This window comes from Ruditapes philippinarum, unplaced genomic scaffold, assembly GCF_026571515.1.
Source record: "Ruditapes philippinarum isolate M1 unplaced genomic scaffold, ASM2657151v2 ctg4724_1_1_1_1, whole genome shotgun sequence".
In the NCBI taxonomy this organism is placed as follows: Eukaryota; Metazoa; Mollusca; class Bivalvia; order Venerida; family Veneridae; genus Ruditapes; species Ruditapes philippinarum.
Window position 1 is genome coordinate 112,501 of NW_026867150.1, and position 16,643 is coordinate 129,143.

Sequence of the window (16,643 nt, forward strand, 5' to 3'; positions counted from 1 at the left end):
GACAATGTAGTTTTAAAGCATTATTGCTGCGGAATCATTCTATCAGAATAATAGAGCAAAATGTTTGAACATATAATTGTGACTTCAAATCGACCTATTTGTTCGTATATATTTTGAACATCGACAATGCAGTTTTAGATGAGTTCTGTCTGCAGTACTGTTGTGTCACAAGATGTCTGAAATGTGCAAACTCATTTTGTGTTTTCATTTTAAACATTGACAACTTAGCTTTAGCATAATTATGCGTCCCCTTGAACTAACAGCTATCGAGAAAATCCTGAATATGTAATGGGAATTACTGAACTGATTTATTTGTCCAAGAAAATGATAAAAATAGATGTATGTTTATTTTCCAGTCTATTTAACGGTCAGTATTTTTAATAATATATCCGAAAAGGGTGCAAAACATGTTTATCTGAAGTATCATATTGGCATTAGTTAAGATTTTTAAACGTTTAAACGACGGCGTCTGTTTTCACAAAGGATACAGGATTGTCTAGATGGTACTTCACTAGAAAAATTTAGCCAATCTAATTTTGCAACACTTTTCGTGAACTGTGGTAAACTACCTTATGTATCGTCATGTATCGTCATAATAATTGATGAAATAAATAATATTGTCGTACAAATTTATCCATGTTAAATACATTTCAATATCACAAGGTCAGCATTTTCTGATCATGTAAAGACATCATATTAGTCATTTTACTGAATTTCTTTTTTCTCCGAGTTTACAAGGAATAAGTGACAAACGGAATTTGAGCTATATACATGCACTGCATAATATCATTCAGAAAGCAAATTCGTTTTCTGAACTGTCACTTTTGTGTTTATTTGTCAATGTAATTTTAAATTCAAATAATAAAACGTGTATGTCATACTGTCATACATATTGCTATTTGCATATCAAAGTTAAAAATAAAAACAAAATCAATATAAAGTTGTACATATCTCAGATAAAACTTCCTATTCATTAAAAGTTAAATAACAGCTATTGTTATAAACGAATGTTAACATTTAACTTGCCGTTTAACTTTTAAGAAATAAAATAGTATCACAAAGTACACACGTTGTTATCAGATTAACTTTTTGATAATATATATCATGATAATTTTCAGGGATGTATGTGATATCAGGCGCCCGGCTAGCTCAGTCGGTAGAGCATCAGACTTTTAAGGCTGAAGAACCTCTGATATCTGAGGGTCGTGGGTTCGAGTCCCCCGTTGGGCGTACATTTTTTCATTTTGGTTGTATATATATATCATAATTATATAAAACAAAATTCTTGTACTAATTGTAAATAAAAAATACACACTTGTTACGAGTATTATACAAAATCATTGTCACAAATCTTGATTTTGTCTTTGTTCCCTTATTGGTATTAAGATGATGTTCTTGAATTACTCATTAACTTACTTATAGTTGGCACATAGAGTAGTTTTAAATGCATTCTTGCTACAGAATTATAGAGTGATATTTTGTAGAAATATTATTATGATTTCAAAGCTACTGATTTATTCGTATTTAGTTGGCACATATTGTAGTTTTAAGTGGATTCTTGCTGCAGAATCATTCTATCAGAATAATAGAGCGAAATGTTGTAGCAATGTTATTATAAGTTCCAAGCTACTTATTTATTCGTATTTAGTTTGCACATAGACAATGTAGTTTTAAAGCATTATTGCTGCGGAATCATTCTATCAGAATAATAGAGCAAAATGTTTGAACATATAATTGTTACTTCAAATCGACTTATTTGTTCGTATATATTTTGCACATGACAATGCAGTTTTAGATGAGTTCTGTCTGCAGTATTGTTGTGTCACAAGATGTCTGAAATGTGCAAACTCTATTTGTGTTTTCATTTTAAACATTGACAACTTAGCTTTAGCATAATTTTGCATCACATTGAACCTACAGCTATCGAGAAAATCCTGAATATGTAATTGGAATTACTGAACTGATTTATTTGTCCAAAAAAAATGATAAAAATAGATGTATGTTTATTTTTCAGTCTATTTAACGGTCAGTATTTTTAATAATATATCCGAAAAGGGTGCAAATAAATGTTTATCTGAAGTATCATATTGGCATTAGTTAAGATTTTTAAACGTTTAAACGACGGCGTCTGTTTTCACAAAGGATACAGGATTGTCTAGATGGTACTTCACTAGAAAAATTTAGCCAATCTAATTTTGCAACACTTTTCGTGAACTGTGGTAAACTACTTTATGTATCGTCATGTATCGTCATTATAATTGATGAAATAAATAATATTGTCGTACAAATTTATCCATGTTAAATACATTTCAATATCACAAGGTCAGCATTTTCTGATCATGTAAAGACATCATATTAGTCATTTTACTGAATTTCTTTTTTCTCCGAGTTGACAAGGAATAAGTGACAAACGAAATTTGAGCTATATACATGCACTGCATAATATCATTCAGAAAGCGAATTCGTTTTCTGAACTGTCACTTTTGTGTTTATTTGTCAATGTAATTTTAAATTCAAATAATAAAACGTGTATGTCATACTGTCATACATATTGCTATTTGCATATCAAAGTTAAAAATTAAAACAAAATCAATATTAATTTGTACATATATCAGATAAAACTTCCTATTCATTAAAAGTTAAATAACAGCTATAATTATAAACGAAGTTTAACATTTAACTTGCCGTTTAACTTTTAAGAAATAAAATAGTATCACAAAGTACACACGTTGTTATCAGATTAACTTTTTGATAATATATATCATATATCATAATTTTAGGGATGTATGTGCTATCAAGCGCCCGGCTAGCTCAGTCGGTAGAGCATCAGACTTTTAAGGCTGAAGAACCTCTGATATCTGAGGGTCGTGGGTTCGAGTCCCCCGTTGGGCGTGTACATTTTAATGTTTATTTTCTCTGGGTTTTTTTATTGATATTTTCATGCCTATCTTCATATAAATAATAATCACTATTGAAAAAATAAATTAAACATATCTATTCAATATGTTTCGTGTATAATAGAAACATTTTCTGATACAATTTTGAAATTTACCAATTTCTTTTTTAATGTTTAATGTTCTTAAAATTACTAATAAATTCATTTACTGCAGATGAAAAATACATGCTGGATACCGTAATTGTTTCAAATGTATCACCAAACTCTTACGATATTTACCATGAAGGTAATTGAGGTAAATGTTTATTTCATTTATTTATTATTATTTCCTTTCATTAGTTTTACTATGCAATGCGAACATTTTCCACTAGCACCACATTGTTTAGTGATAAGGTTTCAATTCTTCTAAAATCGGTAACAATAAAACGTGTAGAAATAAAACCTAAATAATATATACTCATATGTTCTCATTATGAAGCAGTAAACACATGTAACCATAATCATTAGGTATAAAAAGATAATCTATGTCTATTTAAAGCTGTGTATCAAATGTAAATGATAAATTAGTCCCCAAGAGACAATAACTGTGTAATGATTTTCTATTTGATTATTTATTTTCACATTGTTTGTGTAGTTTATTTCACCCCTGAGTATCTTACATAAAATATATTATCAGAGAAATTGTTTATGGGTAGGATAAGATTTGATAAAAGCATCATTTCAGATATATGTCTTTGTATAATTTAATCAGATTCGTTTAAAGTGAGATGTTATTTATAGTTTGTAAAACTGCGAATTTGTTGATGTTCCTGAATAGAACAGAACAGAACATTTTGTGACTGTGTAAAAAGGTGTGAGAAGTTGTGTTTTTTATGCTCTGAAAAAAACTGGATTTATTGTGAATTATTTTGCTTGGATATATATGAGATTTATACTGATAGATTCTTGACAAAACTCTGCAGAAGATGGTATCATTAAATTTATGAAATAGGTTTTCATTAAAGAGTTATAGACAAAATATTGACAAACAATTGACTGTTTCTTTGTTCAATATACATTTATTGAAAATTATTTGAAAAGCTTGGACTTAAACACTAACAAAAGAAGTGATATATTTATACCTTTAGGCACGGTTTAGAGTGTTGACCATTATTACTATACAAATCAACATACTAGCATATAATGGTTCATAACTGTTTCTATCAAGCTGGGGTGAACAATTGATCAGCTAACTGTAGTTTTGTATAAAATTAATACTTGAAATAAATAGCATCAAAAATCATGGGTATAGATATTTCATTATATCGAATGCGTATAGGATTGTTTTGTGGTGGCCACAAACATGTAAAACATTTACCTACAACATCATATGTGCATTGTACAAATACAAAATCAGCAAATATATGTTGTACTGTGCGCTCTGTCAGTGTCATCACAGGAATAGTGCTTCTAGCATGTACATTATTATATAGTCAGAATATTTATGAAAACCATACTATAAATCATGATGTTTGCTCCATGCCCATTAAAGCAATATGCTTTAAAACAGGAACAAGTATAAACACTCTGCCGACTTATGATGAAACCACAAGTACAAGTTTGTACATATTTCTTAGTGAACGGTTACTTATCCTATCATCGGATGTTGAGCTTAATCCAGGACCCTCTGCAGAGACTCAATCTATTCTCGATGCCATTGCAGCTTCTAACATTAAAACCTCAAAAGAAATTTATGAAGTAAAACATGAAATTCTGTCAGTCAAGTCGGAAATTGTGAGTGTAAAAAATGAACTATCATCAATACGAGAAAGATTATTAGATACTGTTGAGGATTGTCAAAAAATTACAACAGAAAAAGTGAATGAACTAGACAATAAAATGTACAATTTTGACTATTCACATGACATTGTTGTAGATGATATAGATGCACTCGACATGAAATTTGAAAAACATTGTGAAATGTGTGATCAACTAGCAGATCATGTTGATAAGCTAGAAGCAGAACAACGCAAGAATTCAATCAGAATATTTGGTCTTATTGAACAGTACGATGAAACTGATGAAACCTTGAAATCTTTGATTAGGAAGTCGGTTCTTGATGTTGCCTGTCCTGATATAAATATTGATGATAAAGATATTATGTTTGCAAAAAGAATGGGTAGACAAGATAATGAACTTTCACGCATGGTGCTTGTTAAACTGGCTGACTTCAACACTAAACTGAATATATTAAAAGGTCGTGAGTCACTACGAAAGTTTGGTATTCGTGTTGCAAATGATTTGACAATAAGGCAGCAAAACACACTGAAAAGTCTAAAAGCAAAAGGTCAAAGGGGGTATTTTAAAGGTGGTCGCTTACATATCATACCAAGCACAAACGAGAATGATAGCACAGGGATACAGAATGGTGTGCAGACGAGAGTTTTTAAGAGAGTCAATCGTTCAATGTCTCAACACTATTCAGATATTGAAAATACACATGACGTAAGCACAGACACTATCGTATTAAGCCAGTCTCAAACAAGTTCACTATAGGATTCAGGTCAAGGTGCCATACAAGATATAACATTTTTAGAATGGAATATTGAGGGTTTAAGCAGTAAATTAGAGAATGATTTATTTATTAATTATATAAATCAGTTTGATGTGATTGGATTAACAGAAACTTGGGAAACTGATCTCAATAAAGCTGATAGTATTTTTCCTAATTTTGCCAAATTCATTTGTCCTGCAAAAAAGTCAAATAAGGGTGGCCGAAATATGGGAGGTGTTATTGTCATGATAAAAGACTATCTGACCAGGCATGTTAAACAAATTTGTAATAGCTTTAAATTTGGTGTTATGCTAAATATTGACAAAGAATTATTTGAATTTGAATCAAATGTTTTGTATGCCTGTGTTTACATGCCACCAACTGGTTCTCCTTTTTACGACAATGAGCTAGAGACAGGCTTTCAATGTCTTGAAAACGAACTTATTAGCAATGATTATCTCATCTCATCTGAATTGTTCATATGTGGAGATTTTAATGCACGGACTTCAGACTTAGATGATTTTGTTCTATCTGAAAACAATGTTCCAATGTTCAGGGAGTATAATGATATTTTAAATGAAACTATAACAACAATAACATCCTCTTGTGATAAGTGTGTTAACAAAGGAGGACGAGAACTACTTGAATTCTGTAAAACATATGGTGTATCTATAGTAAATGGGAGACTTGATCAAGATGCAGGCAAAGGTGAATTTACATATATCGACTCATCTGGGTGTAGTGTGATAGACTATTTTATTTCTTGTAAAAATGTGTTTATGTATATTTGTAAATTTGTGGTTGATGACATGCCTATTTGCAAACACATGCCTGTATTATGTTCTTTAAAATTGAAAACAAATCAAGTTAAAACTAATCATGATAATGTAATTAATGTTAATGAAGGTTCTGTATGCTATAGATTTGATAGTTTAGGTGATGAACAAATTTACAAAGGCAATCTTGAAGCAAGTATCATAAATGGTGAGTTTGACTCCTTTGATGAAATGATTAGTGACACATCTAACAATATAGATGATGTTATTAATGTTTTTGAGCAACTAATACTGGCTAATTGTTCTGAATTCAAAAGGAAAAAATAATAAGAAACACAAGATATAAATGTAAATAGTTTGATCATGACTGTAAGCAAAGTAGAAGAGAGAAACTCAAATGTTTAAGAAAGTTCAGAAAAAGCAAAAGTCTCAGTGATTTGAATCAATATATTGATTGTAAAAGGAATTTTAATAAGTTGTGTAAGGTAAAGAAATCAAATTTTGATAGATGTACCCTTCATTCAATTATGGCTTCTGTTGACAACCAAAAGCAATTCTGGAAGAAAATTAAACTTTCAAAACAAACAATACAAACAAGGCCTAAAATATCTTTAAATCAATGGTATGAGCATTTCAAATCAGTTTTTCAATCAGATACAAATACTGTATATGAAAGTAATGCTTTAAATATGATGAATCAATTAGCTATAGTGAAAATGATGTTTTATACAATAACTGTTACAATGGAGTAGAAAATGAAGTAGAAAACATATTGTTTAATGGTGAAATTACAGATGAAGAGATTAAAAATACTATAACTGAGCTGAAACGAAAGAAATCAACAGCAGGAGATTTAATACCTGAACATTTTATTCAAACAATTGATTTATTATTACCATATCTGTGTAAACTGTTTAATAGGATATTTTTAAGTGGTTTGTTTCCTGAAAAGTGATCTCTTTCAGTACTTGTTCCTATCCATAAAAAAGGGCCAACTAATAACCCTGATAATTATAGGGGAATAGTTTTGTTAGAAATTTGTAGTAAAATATATATTAGTGTTTTAAACAAACGATTAACATTTTTTACAAGGGCATATGACAGATTAACTGTAGCACAAGCAGGATTTCGTTCTGGGTATTCTACTATAGATAATGGTTTTATACTCTATTCTATTGCAAATAAGTTTTTATGTCAAAAACGTAGAAAGTTGTATGTGGCTTTTATTGATTTTAAAAAAGCCTTTGACAGCATTGACAGATCAAAGTTGTATTTAGTTTTACATCATCAGGGCATTAAAGGTAATCTTGTAAGGGTATCTATAATTCTGTCAAAGCTTGTGTCAGAATGGATTCTAAACAGTGAAATTTTTGAGTGTCCTCTTGGGTTACGTCAGGGCTGTAATTTAAGCCCGATGCTTTTTTCTCTTTTTATAAATGAACTATATGATGCTATAGCATCCAGTGGTATTGCTGGAATACAGCTGACACCAGATACTGTACAAATTTTACTTTTACTATTTGCTGATGATGTTGCTTTGACTGCTGATACTGTAAATGGGTTACAGAAACAATTAAACATTTTGTCGAAATATTGTAATGATTGGAAATTGTCTGTTAACATAGAAAAGTCTAAAATTTTGGTCTTTAGAAAAGATGGCTACTTATCTCGTCATGAAAAATGGACATATAATAACAACCAATTACAATGTGTTAATGGATTCTCCTATGTTGGATTATATTTTAGTAGTAAGCTATCGATGCAAAAGATGGCTGAGAACAATGCTAATAAAGCTAAGAGAGTTTTAGTCTCCTTATTATCTTCATTGAATCATTTAATGCCTATGTCAAAAAATGTATTTTTTAAGTTGTTTGATGCTAAAATTGCCCCCATTCTTTTGTATGGATCAGAAATTTGGGGTCTTGAATATATGTATAATATTGAAAAAATACAGTTGTATGCATGTAAACGATATATGAATGCACCCCTACGTTCTTGTAATGCTGTAATTGTTGGTGACTGTGGAAGATACCCAATGCATATTTTAAGTAGTATACGCTGTATTAAATTTTGGCTAAGAGTTCTTTCTATGCAAGATTATAGATATGTCAAAAAATGTTACCATATGTTGTTGTATTATGACAGTATTGGATATAGAAATTGGGCTTCTAATGTTAAATTGTTTTTATATAGAAACGGTTTTGGTTATATTTGGGAACAGCAGCATGTTTCAAATATAAAGTTATTTTTAAAACAGCTCGATTTAAGGCTTAAAGATCAGTATCTACAAGATTGGTCTGCTGAATGTCATTCAAATGCTAAACTTACGTCTTATATTAATTATAAATCAGTGTTTGAGTATGAAATTACCTTGATATTGTTGACATCAAGAAATTTAGGAATGCTTTAGTAAGTCTTCGGTCATCATCACACCCTTTAATGATTGAAAAAGGGAGACACGTAGGTATTGATAGAAATCAAAGATTTTGTTTCTTTTGTGAAGACCAGATTGAAAATGAATTTCATTTTATTTTAGTTTGTTCAACTTATAGTCATCTAAGAGAAAATTATATTAACAAAAAATATTATAATAATCCAACTTTGAACAAATTTCATGTATTAATGTCATCCAGAAAAGAACAGACAATAAAATGTTTAGCTATGTTTATTTATTATGCTCTAAAGCTGATGTCATCATTATTGCAGTGTTAACATGTTGATTAATTTTAATTTTTATGTCAATTGATTATAGCAACAATCTATATTATCTATATTTTATACTATTTTTTATGTCAATTGATTATAGCAACAATCTAGATTATCTAGATTTAATACTTGAAGGTAATCTCCCTTATTTAAGGGCATATTTGAATTAATACAACCTTGTTCCTGTTTTTTCTTGTTTTTCGTTTCTTCAAGATGCAGGAACAGGCAAATTAAATAGTCACTGTTTATATTTTCGTTTTTATAAAACTACTTATATACTTGTTTATATATGTAAATATGTTGATTACTGTAGATTTTCATCGTATTTGTGATTTTGTGTTATAATATGTAAATATGTTTTGTGTTTATTGTGATTTACGAGTCTTGCTTGTTATGTTTATTACTGTAAATTTTCACTTTTTTTTGTGATTATGTATTATAATATGTAATTATGTTTTATGTTTATTGTGATGTATGGGCTGGTGGCCTGAATCATCTTAATAAAGAATTGAATTGAACATACTCTTTATTCTCTCAGGTACATAAGTACAGTATGAGGAAAATAATAATAAAACACAGATTTAAGTTTGACAAAGGTGTATAAGTAATACATTGGGGGAGACCGTAATAAAGTTTGAAAGTAGAACATAATCCGTATAGGTAGATACTGTATAAAAAAAACAACAAAAATATGTGAAATATAATGTAAGATTATGCCTATATTCTGATAATTACTAAAATTTGGCCATTATGGTTTTACAAAAAATAGACAAATGCTTTAATTTGTCAGGTGATTTCATATTCAACAAACTATTAAAACAACTGTCAGTGTTTGAAACTGCAATAAGTTAAAATATGATTCAAATTCTAATGTGGATTTAAATGAATTATATATTTTGCCTTTATTAGAAGATTGCAAATTCCCGTACCATTGTTGCTTGTACTGTTCTATTAACATGAGTTTTACCAATGCACATGTATTTAACAGTATATTTGTATAAAATTGATTTAACCACAGGTATGAACGGCCAGCTAAATCAAGTATTCTCTTAACGTACGAGGTCCATTTAAAAGTTGCGGTTTGACGATTTACCATATATGTATAAAGTTTAAACGATAACTTATTATGGTCACCAGATAGTAAGCGTGTCCAAAATCCTATCATCCTGCTTTTAACTACAACTGAGATAGGATACCTTCCCAATTCACCGTGTAATATATAAATAGGTGTACTTCTACGGGCGTTTAATAGTTTGCGCAAAAAATCGTTATGAACTGATTCTAACATATCTAAGTTTTCGAAGCCAAAAATTTCTGAGCCATATGTTAGAATCGGTAAGAAAGTGTGATCGAATAATTTTATGCTCAAGTCAATTGGTAAGTCAGCATTTCTAATTTTAGAGAAAAGTAAAAACATTTGCTTTTTTGTGTCGCCTCTACGGAGTAGTGGCGACATATAGGGATCACTTCTCCGTCGTCTGTCTGTCCGTCTGTCCGTCCGTCACAAAAATTGTCCGGACTACTCCTCATTAACTACTGGTGCAATTTCATCCAAACTTTACAGGAATGATCAGTACCACGTCTTGTTGTGCATATTGTCAGCATTTTCCGATTCAATGATTTTTGTCAGAGTTATGGCCCTTTAATAATTTTTAATTTTAAAGTTTGTCCGGACTACTTCTCTTATACACTAATGCAATTTTAATGAAACTTTACAGGATTGATCTGTAGCTCAAGTCCTTGCGCATATTGCACGGGTTTTTCGGTTGAATGATTTTTGGCCGAGTTATGGCCCTTTGATAAAAAGATGGTTTTTTCTGTGTGTTGCCAGATACACAAAAGCTTGTCCGGTCTACTCCTCATAAACCACTGGTGCAATTTCATCCAAACTTTGCAGGAATGATCAGTACCAAATCTAGTTGTGCATATTGTCAGCACTTTCCGGCTCAATGATTTTTGCAGAGTTATGGCCCTTTAATGATTTTTACATTTAAATTTTGTCCGGACTACTTCTCTTATACCACTAAAGGAATTTCAATGAAACTTTACAGGATTGATCTTTAGCTCATGTCCTTGCGCATATTGCACGGGTTTTCCGGTTGAATGATTTTTGGCCGAGTTATGGCCCTTTGATAAAAAGGTGTTTTTTTCTGTGTGTTGCCAGATACACAAAAGCTTGTCTTGACTACTCCACATAAACTACTGGTGCAATTTTATCCAAACTTTACAGGAATGATCAGTACCAAGTCTAGTTGTGCACAGCTGTCCGTCTGTCTGTCCGTCTGTCACAAAATGTGTCCCAACATGTAATTAGCCATCATGAGGCGACACATGTGATTACTGATCGCTCTTGTTTGACTGCTCAACTATGTGTTTGCGGGCATTAATAATTGACCCGGAACTTGAAAATTTAACTCCTAGATAATGATATGTATCAGAAAAATCGAGAATGTTATCACCATTTATTCGTAGTTACGAACAGACCGACAACCGAACACAATAACTTTTGTTTTGTTCAGGTTCACTGTAAGATCCCATTCTCTACAATAAGAATTAAAAGCGTTCAGACATATTTGGAAATCCGTTGGGTCATCTGAAATAATAACGGTGTCATCAGCATACAAAAAGAGTAAAAGTTTAAGCCAATTAGATTCATTTACATCGTCTTCAAGTTTTACACCAATGCCACCTGAATCTTCAATACATATCTGTAAATCGTTAAGAAAAAGAGCGAACAAAAGAGGCGAGAGATTCTCACCTTGACGAACTCCATTCATGCATGCAAAAAAGGGGGACAATTCACCATTAAGGGAAACACAAGATTTAATGTTACTGTACATATTTTGAATGACTTTTAGAACCTTACCATTGATGTTAGAATTTAACAACTTTAGCCAAAGACTAGTCCTATTTACTTTATCAAATGCCGCAGAAAAATCTATAAATGCGCAAAACAATTTTTTCTTCTTATGTTTCAAGATGTTGATTATTGAATGAAGGGTAAAAATATGATCCCTTTCGAAAGCCAGCCTGATTTACATTAAGAATATTATTAGATTCTTAATATTTAGTTAATCTGCAGTTAAGTATTGAGGTAAACAATTTCCCAAGACAACTAAGTAAAGTTATGGGCCTGTGATTGGATGGTTCTTTTGGATCACCTTTGTTTTTGAATAATGGAACGATAACTCCATTAAGCCATGACGAGGGCATATAACATGTGTCTAAAACAATGTTAAAAAGTTTTGTGTAAATCGGTAAAAAAATATCCTGTGTACTTTTTTTGTATTCGTTAAGAATATTATCGACAGGACTGCAGGCTTTACCATTCTTAAGACTATTTATGTTTCTTATTATTTCGTTCGTGGTGATTTGGGAATTTATTTCTTCGTTAAAATTATTTTGTTGCATTGGATTTGCACTAGAGGACAAGGAGCCTGTATTTGCATCCTTAAAATAATCATAAAAATCGTGCATGCTTGGAATCTTGTTGTTAGAAGGCATTGGATTTAATTTATTCAAAAAGTTCCAGTACGACTTAGGATTATTTGTTTGCAAAGATCTTAGATAAATTGATATATTGTTGCACATAACGATATATAATACGTTTATAAGACTTGCTAGCCTCATTTAATAGACGCTTATTGTAATCACTAGGGTATTGATGATACCTTTTCTTAACGCGGTGATAATGTTTTCTAGCTCGATGAAACTCGGGACCAAACCAAGGCCTTTTATTGTAAAATATACTACGCGCACGAGATTTTTGTGAGAAAGTAGTGTTTGCCGCAGTAGAAAGTAGGTCGCTTACCTGGTGTGTAATATAATCAACTGTTTGTTGTGACTGTGGGGAGGAGTTAAGTTGTTCAGTAATACGTTGCAAGAGTGTCAAGTCTATGTTATTACGGTATTGTGTAAGTTTATCATTTTGCCAATGTTTATGTTGTGTTTCACTTTTAGTTTGTTGAATCGGTTCAGGTGGGACGGAAGCACCTATTACTATACTTAATAAACTATGTCCGCCTGACAGTAAAGGGTCCGTTTCAATAACATTAAAATACTCAGTATACTCAAAACAATAAGCCGATGAAATAACGTAATCAATGACAGACTTGTGTTTAAAAGTAAAAGCACCATTTTGATCGTTTCCAATTCGACCATTTAAAATAAACATATTATTATTTCGACATATATCTATCAAGCGTAAACCATGATAATTTATTCTACGATCTTGGGATATCCTGTCTAATGGCACGGACAAATTCTCAAAAATTAAATGATTATCAAAATACGATTGCGTTAATATATCTACGTCAAAGAAATCGCATAAAAATGGGTCAGATGGTACGAAATCTCTTAACTCGGACGTCCTTGAGTTAAAGTCGCCAATTAAGTATACATATTTAAATTTACAACACGTATTAACAACATTTTTTTCAAACATATCAAATTCGTCAATAGTAAAAAAGCGGGAATTCTCTGGTGGCAAATAAATAGCACCAATTAAGACATTTTCAGGGAAATTGGTATTAGCAGTGACTAACGACAACCATAGCACATAATCTATACAGTTCATTTCTAATTTAACATACTGAGATAAGACTGAACGTACATAAACACCGATACCTCCAGATTTACGTCTTTATTCCTTTGATCTAGGTAATGAAAAGAATACATATTCCGGAATGTCAACTTTATCCAGTGAATCAATATGGGTTTCTAAAACACAGAAAATATCGTATGAATTAACTAATTCTAAAAACTCTGGAAAGTTAAGTTTATTTTTTAAACCACTGACATTTAAACTTCCAATTTTCAGACACTTGTTTACGTTCGATTTCCCCCTATTGTCCTAGTGCATGCTGTTTCTTTGAGTGTTGAAAGGCTGTGAAGGATGAGCGGTATCCCATGGTCGTCGGATGGTAAGATCTGGTGCGCTGGTGCTAGTGTTACCCTGACTTCCGGTGGGGTTATGACGGACGTTATTATCTTGGGAATGTGAGACTGATGGAAATCTGGTGGGTGCGTGCGCCTGGCTTCGTCGTGACGCAGAGCGTGATTGACGTCTGGAAGTCGATGTTGCATGACTTGTTGCACCTTCCGTCCCAACGTCAGAAGAATGAGAGCTACAGCTACTTCGAGACTGACCTTCGAGAGAAATAATAATATTTTCATTGGATTGATCCGCTCCACGAGAAAACCGTGTGTTCATATTAGCAGACGACGATGTGTTTTGACTAGTGTGTATTTCTCGACTGCGTTGCATAATACTATCCACTCGTGGGAATGCATCTTGAATGACCTGTCCACTCATAATAATTTTAGCCGGGTAGACTAGTTTGACACGCTTGTTTGGATTTTCAGATTTTAAACGTTTATATTGTGGCCATAAAGATTTTCTTGCATTGACAATTTCCTGGGGAAAATCCCGGTTTATGCTTAAACGGTTGTTTTTTAGTTTATATTCGTTGCTTAAGATCAATTGTGTGTCTGTATATGCTCTAAAGGCTACTATGATCGGTCTATTAAATCCGGGTTTAAATCTTCCTAGTCTATGTGCGCGCTTAGTATATACTTGGCTTTCAATTTGTAGGTCATCTCGCACGAAAGAATTGATTTTTCTAGTACAGTCTTCGTCTCTAGATTCCAGAAAACCGACAAAGATAAGGTTGTTTCTCCGACTTCGAGATTCAATGTCTATAGATTTATATTCAAGAAGAGCAAGTCTCTCCTCGTGATTGTCAAGCGAAGATTTCATGCCTGGAATGTCACCTTGAATTTGTAAACATTGGTCAAGTTTGGCCTCAATTTTGCGCATAGATTCACCTTGACTCCCAAATTTAGTAAACAGAATTGAAAGTTTTTCATCCACAGGCAATGATTTAAACTTGCCGGGTGACATTTCTGAATTCATATACGAGTCACTGTCTTTACTTGAACGAATTTTCCTCTTTTTACTTTGTATAGATTTCCACTTGGTATTACCATCGAAAACATCATGGCCGCCATTACCACCAAGGTCATCTGTATTCAGCACGTTAAAACAATTGTTTTCTAAGTCATCAACAGCCAAATCTACATTTTTCTTACCCGGACTTGAGTTCTTATATGTCCTTTGTGTATTTTTATCCATAATTTTGAATTTGGCACGTTTAATCCAGAAAAATATTTCCAACAAAAGTTCAGAGAAAAAAAGACCACCTTTATCAAACCGGAAACGGAAGGGAAAAAACCAAATAAATCATACCTGATTGTATGACACATTCTAACCAGCCAATATATCGCACTCTAGTTATTAAATCTATAAAAGGAGAAATTATGTATTGAGTATAAGTATTGATTGCATACCATAACACTCATGGGTATGTAACCTTTTGTTATTGTTATTATAATTATTATCATTATTATCTATTATTATCTATTATTTTATTATTATTATTATTATTATTATTATTATTATTATTAAAATATACAAAACAACAATAATAAAATTGATCATTTTCATCAATATTGAAAACATTTATTTTGTTACACATTTTGTATAAGTAACAATAATATTAAATGAACATTAATTTGAAAAGAATTGTTGGGATAATAATAAAAATAATTGTAACTGTGTTCGAAATGATACTAATTGTAATTGTAAAAAAAATCAATGTTTAACCCGAAATATTATTTCAACCCCTACTTATTAACCAAATAAATAAAGTCTCTTTCTTTTTAGTCGATTACACCATCTGAATAATAACTTATTGTGCCATATTTTTAATAAACGATTATATGTTTTGCTTAAATTGTAAGAGAAAAATTTATCACGTACTCCATATTTCGAACAATCGATTGTTAGACTTGTAAACATAAATCATTATTAACAGTCAATTGTAATTTCTCAAGGGAAATTATATAAACAGTGTGTTTCTTTATTTACTGATAAATATATTAAATGATGACTGCAAAAGAGATAAAATCTCAATACAAAACTACAACGATAAGAGTCGTTAATTAGAACGAATTTGAAAGGCAAATTAAGATAAATGAATGCAACAATATTTGACAAAACAAATCACGATTTTGAACAATGAATGATGCCATAATAGCTAATCACTTACTAAACCAGTAAAATATTATGTGCTTGATAGGGTTATGGACTTTTCCGGTTTTTCGTAAAGGAACATTTAGCCACACCTTTTCCATTCATCGCTAGGTCAACTGCTCACAGACAGTATCACAAGTAAAAAATTGCTGGGAAATGCAGCAATGTGATTGTCACGGCGAAAAACAAAAAAAAACCAACCCCCACACAAAAAAAAAACAACAACAAAAAAACCAGTTAAATATATTGATAAGGTATCTCCAAATAGCATTGTTTTGAATTGACATGTTAACTTGTTCAGAAGGTTTTAAAATATCATAATCATGTAACTTGTTACAAGAGCCATGTTTATATGTAGTAGAGCAGAATAATTATCATTCTTGTGTACTGCATACCTCTCGAGTGAGATTTATCCACCTATGAAGGTTCATGTTGATATCTCAAAGGCCTTTGTAGTTATGCTTTCGACAAAATTAAGTATGAAAAATAACAAAGGGCAATAACTGAAAAATAATGCACGGTAGGTTAAATTTCTTGTGTGCTGCACTCCTCCTCAATGAGATCTATCCACCTAATAAGTTTCAAGTTGATACCTCTAACACCTTTTTGAGATTATTATTATTATTATGATTATTATCA

At 31.4% G+C, this 16,643-nt stretch overlaps 2 non-coding genes across 2 annotated transcripts; both read left to right on the forward strand.

Annotated features, from left to right (window-relative positions):
• The first annotated feature begins 1,138 nt into the window (after window positions 1-1,138).
• Window positions 1,139-1,230, forward strand: Trnak-uuu (transfer RNA lysine (anticodon UUU)). Its single transcript is given in 2 exon segments — window positions 1,139-1,175; window positions 1,195-1,230. It is a non-coding gene; the product is annotated as a tRNA-Lys (tRNA).
• Window positions 1,231-2,800: 1,570 nt separating this feature from the next.
• Trnak-uuu (transfer RNA lysine (anticodon UUU)) lies at window positions 2,801-2,892 on the forward strand. The gene is given in 2 exon segments: window positions 2,801-2,837; window positions 2,857-2,892. It is a non-coding gene; the product is annotated as a tRNA-Lys (tRNA).
• The last annotated feature ends 13,751 nt before the right edge of the window (window positions 2,893-16,643 follow it).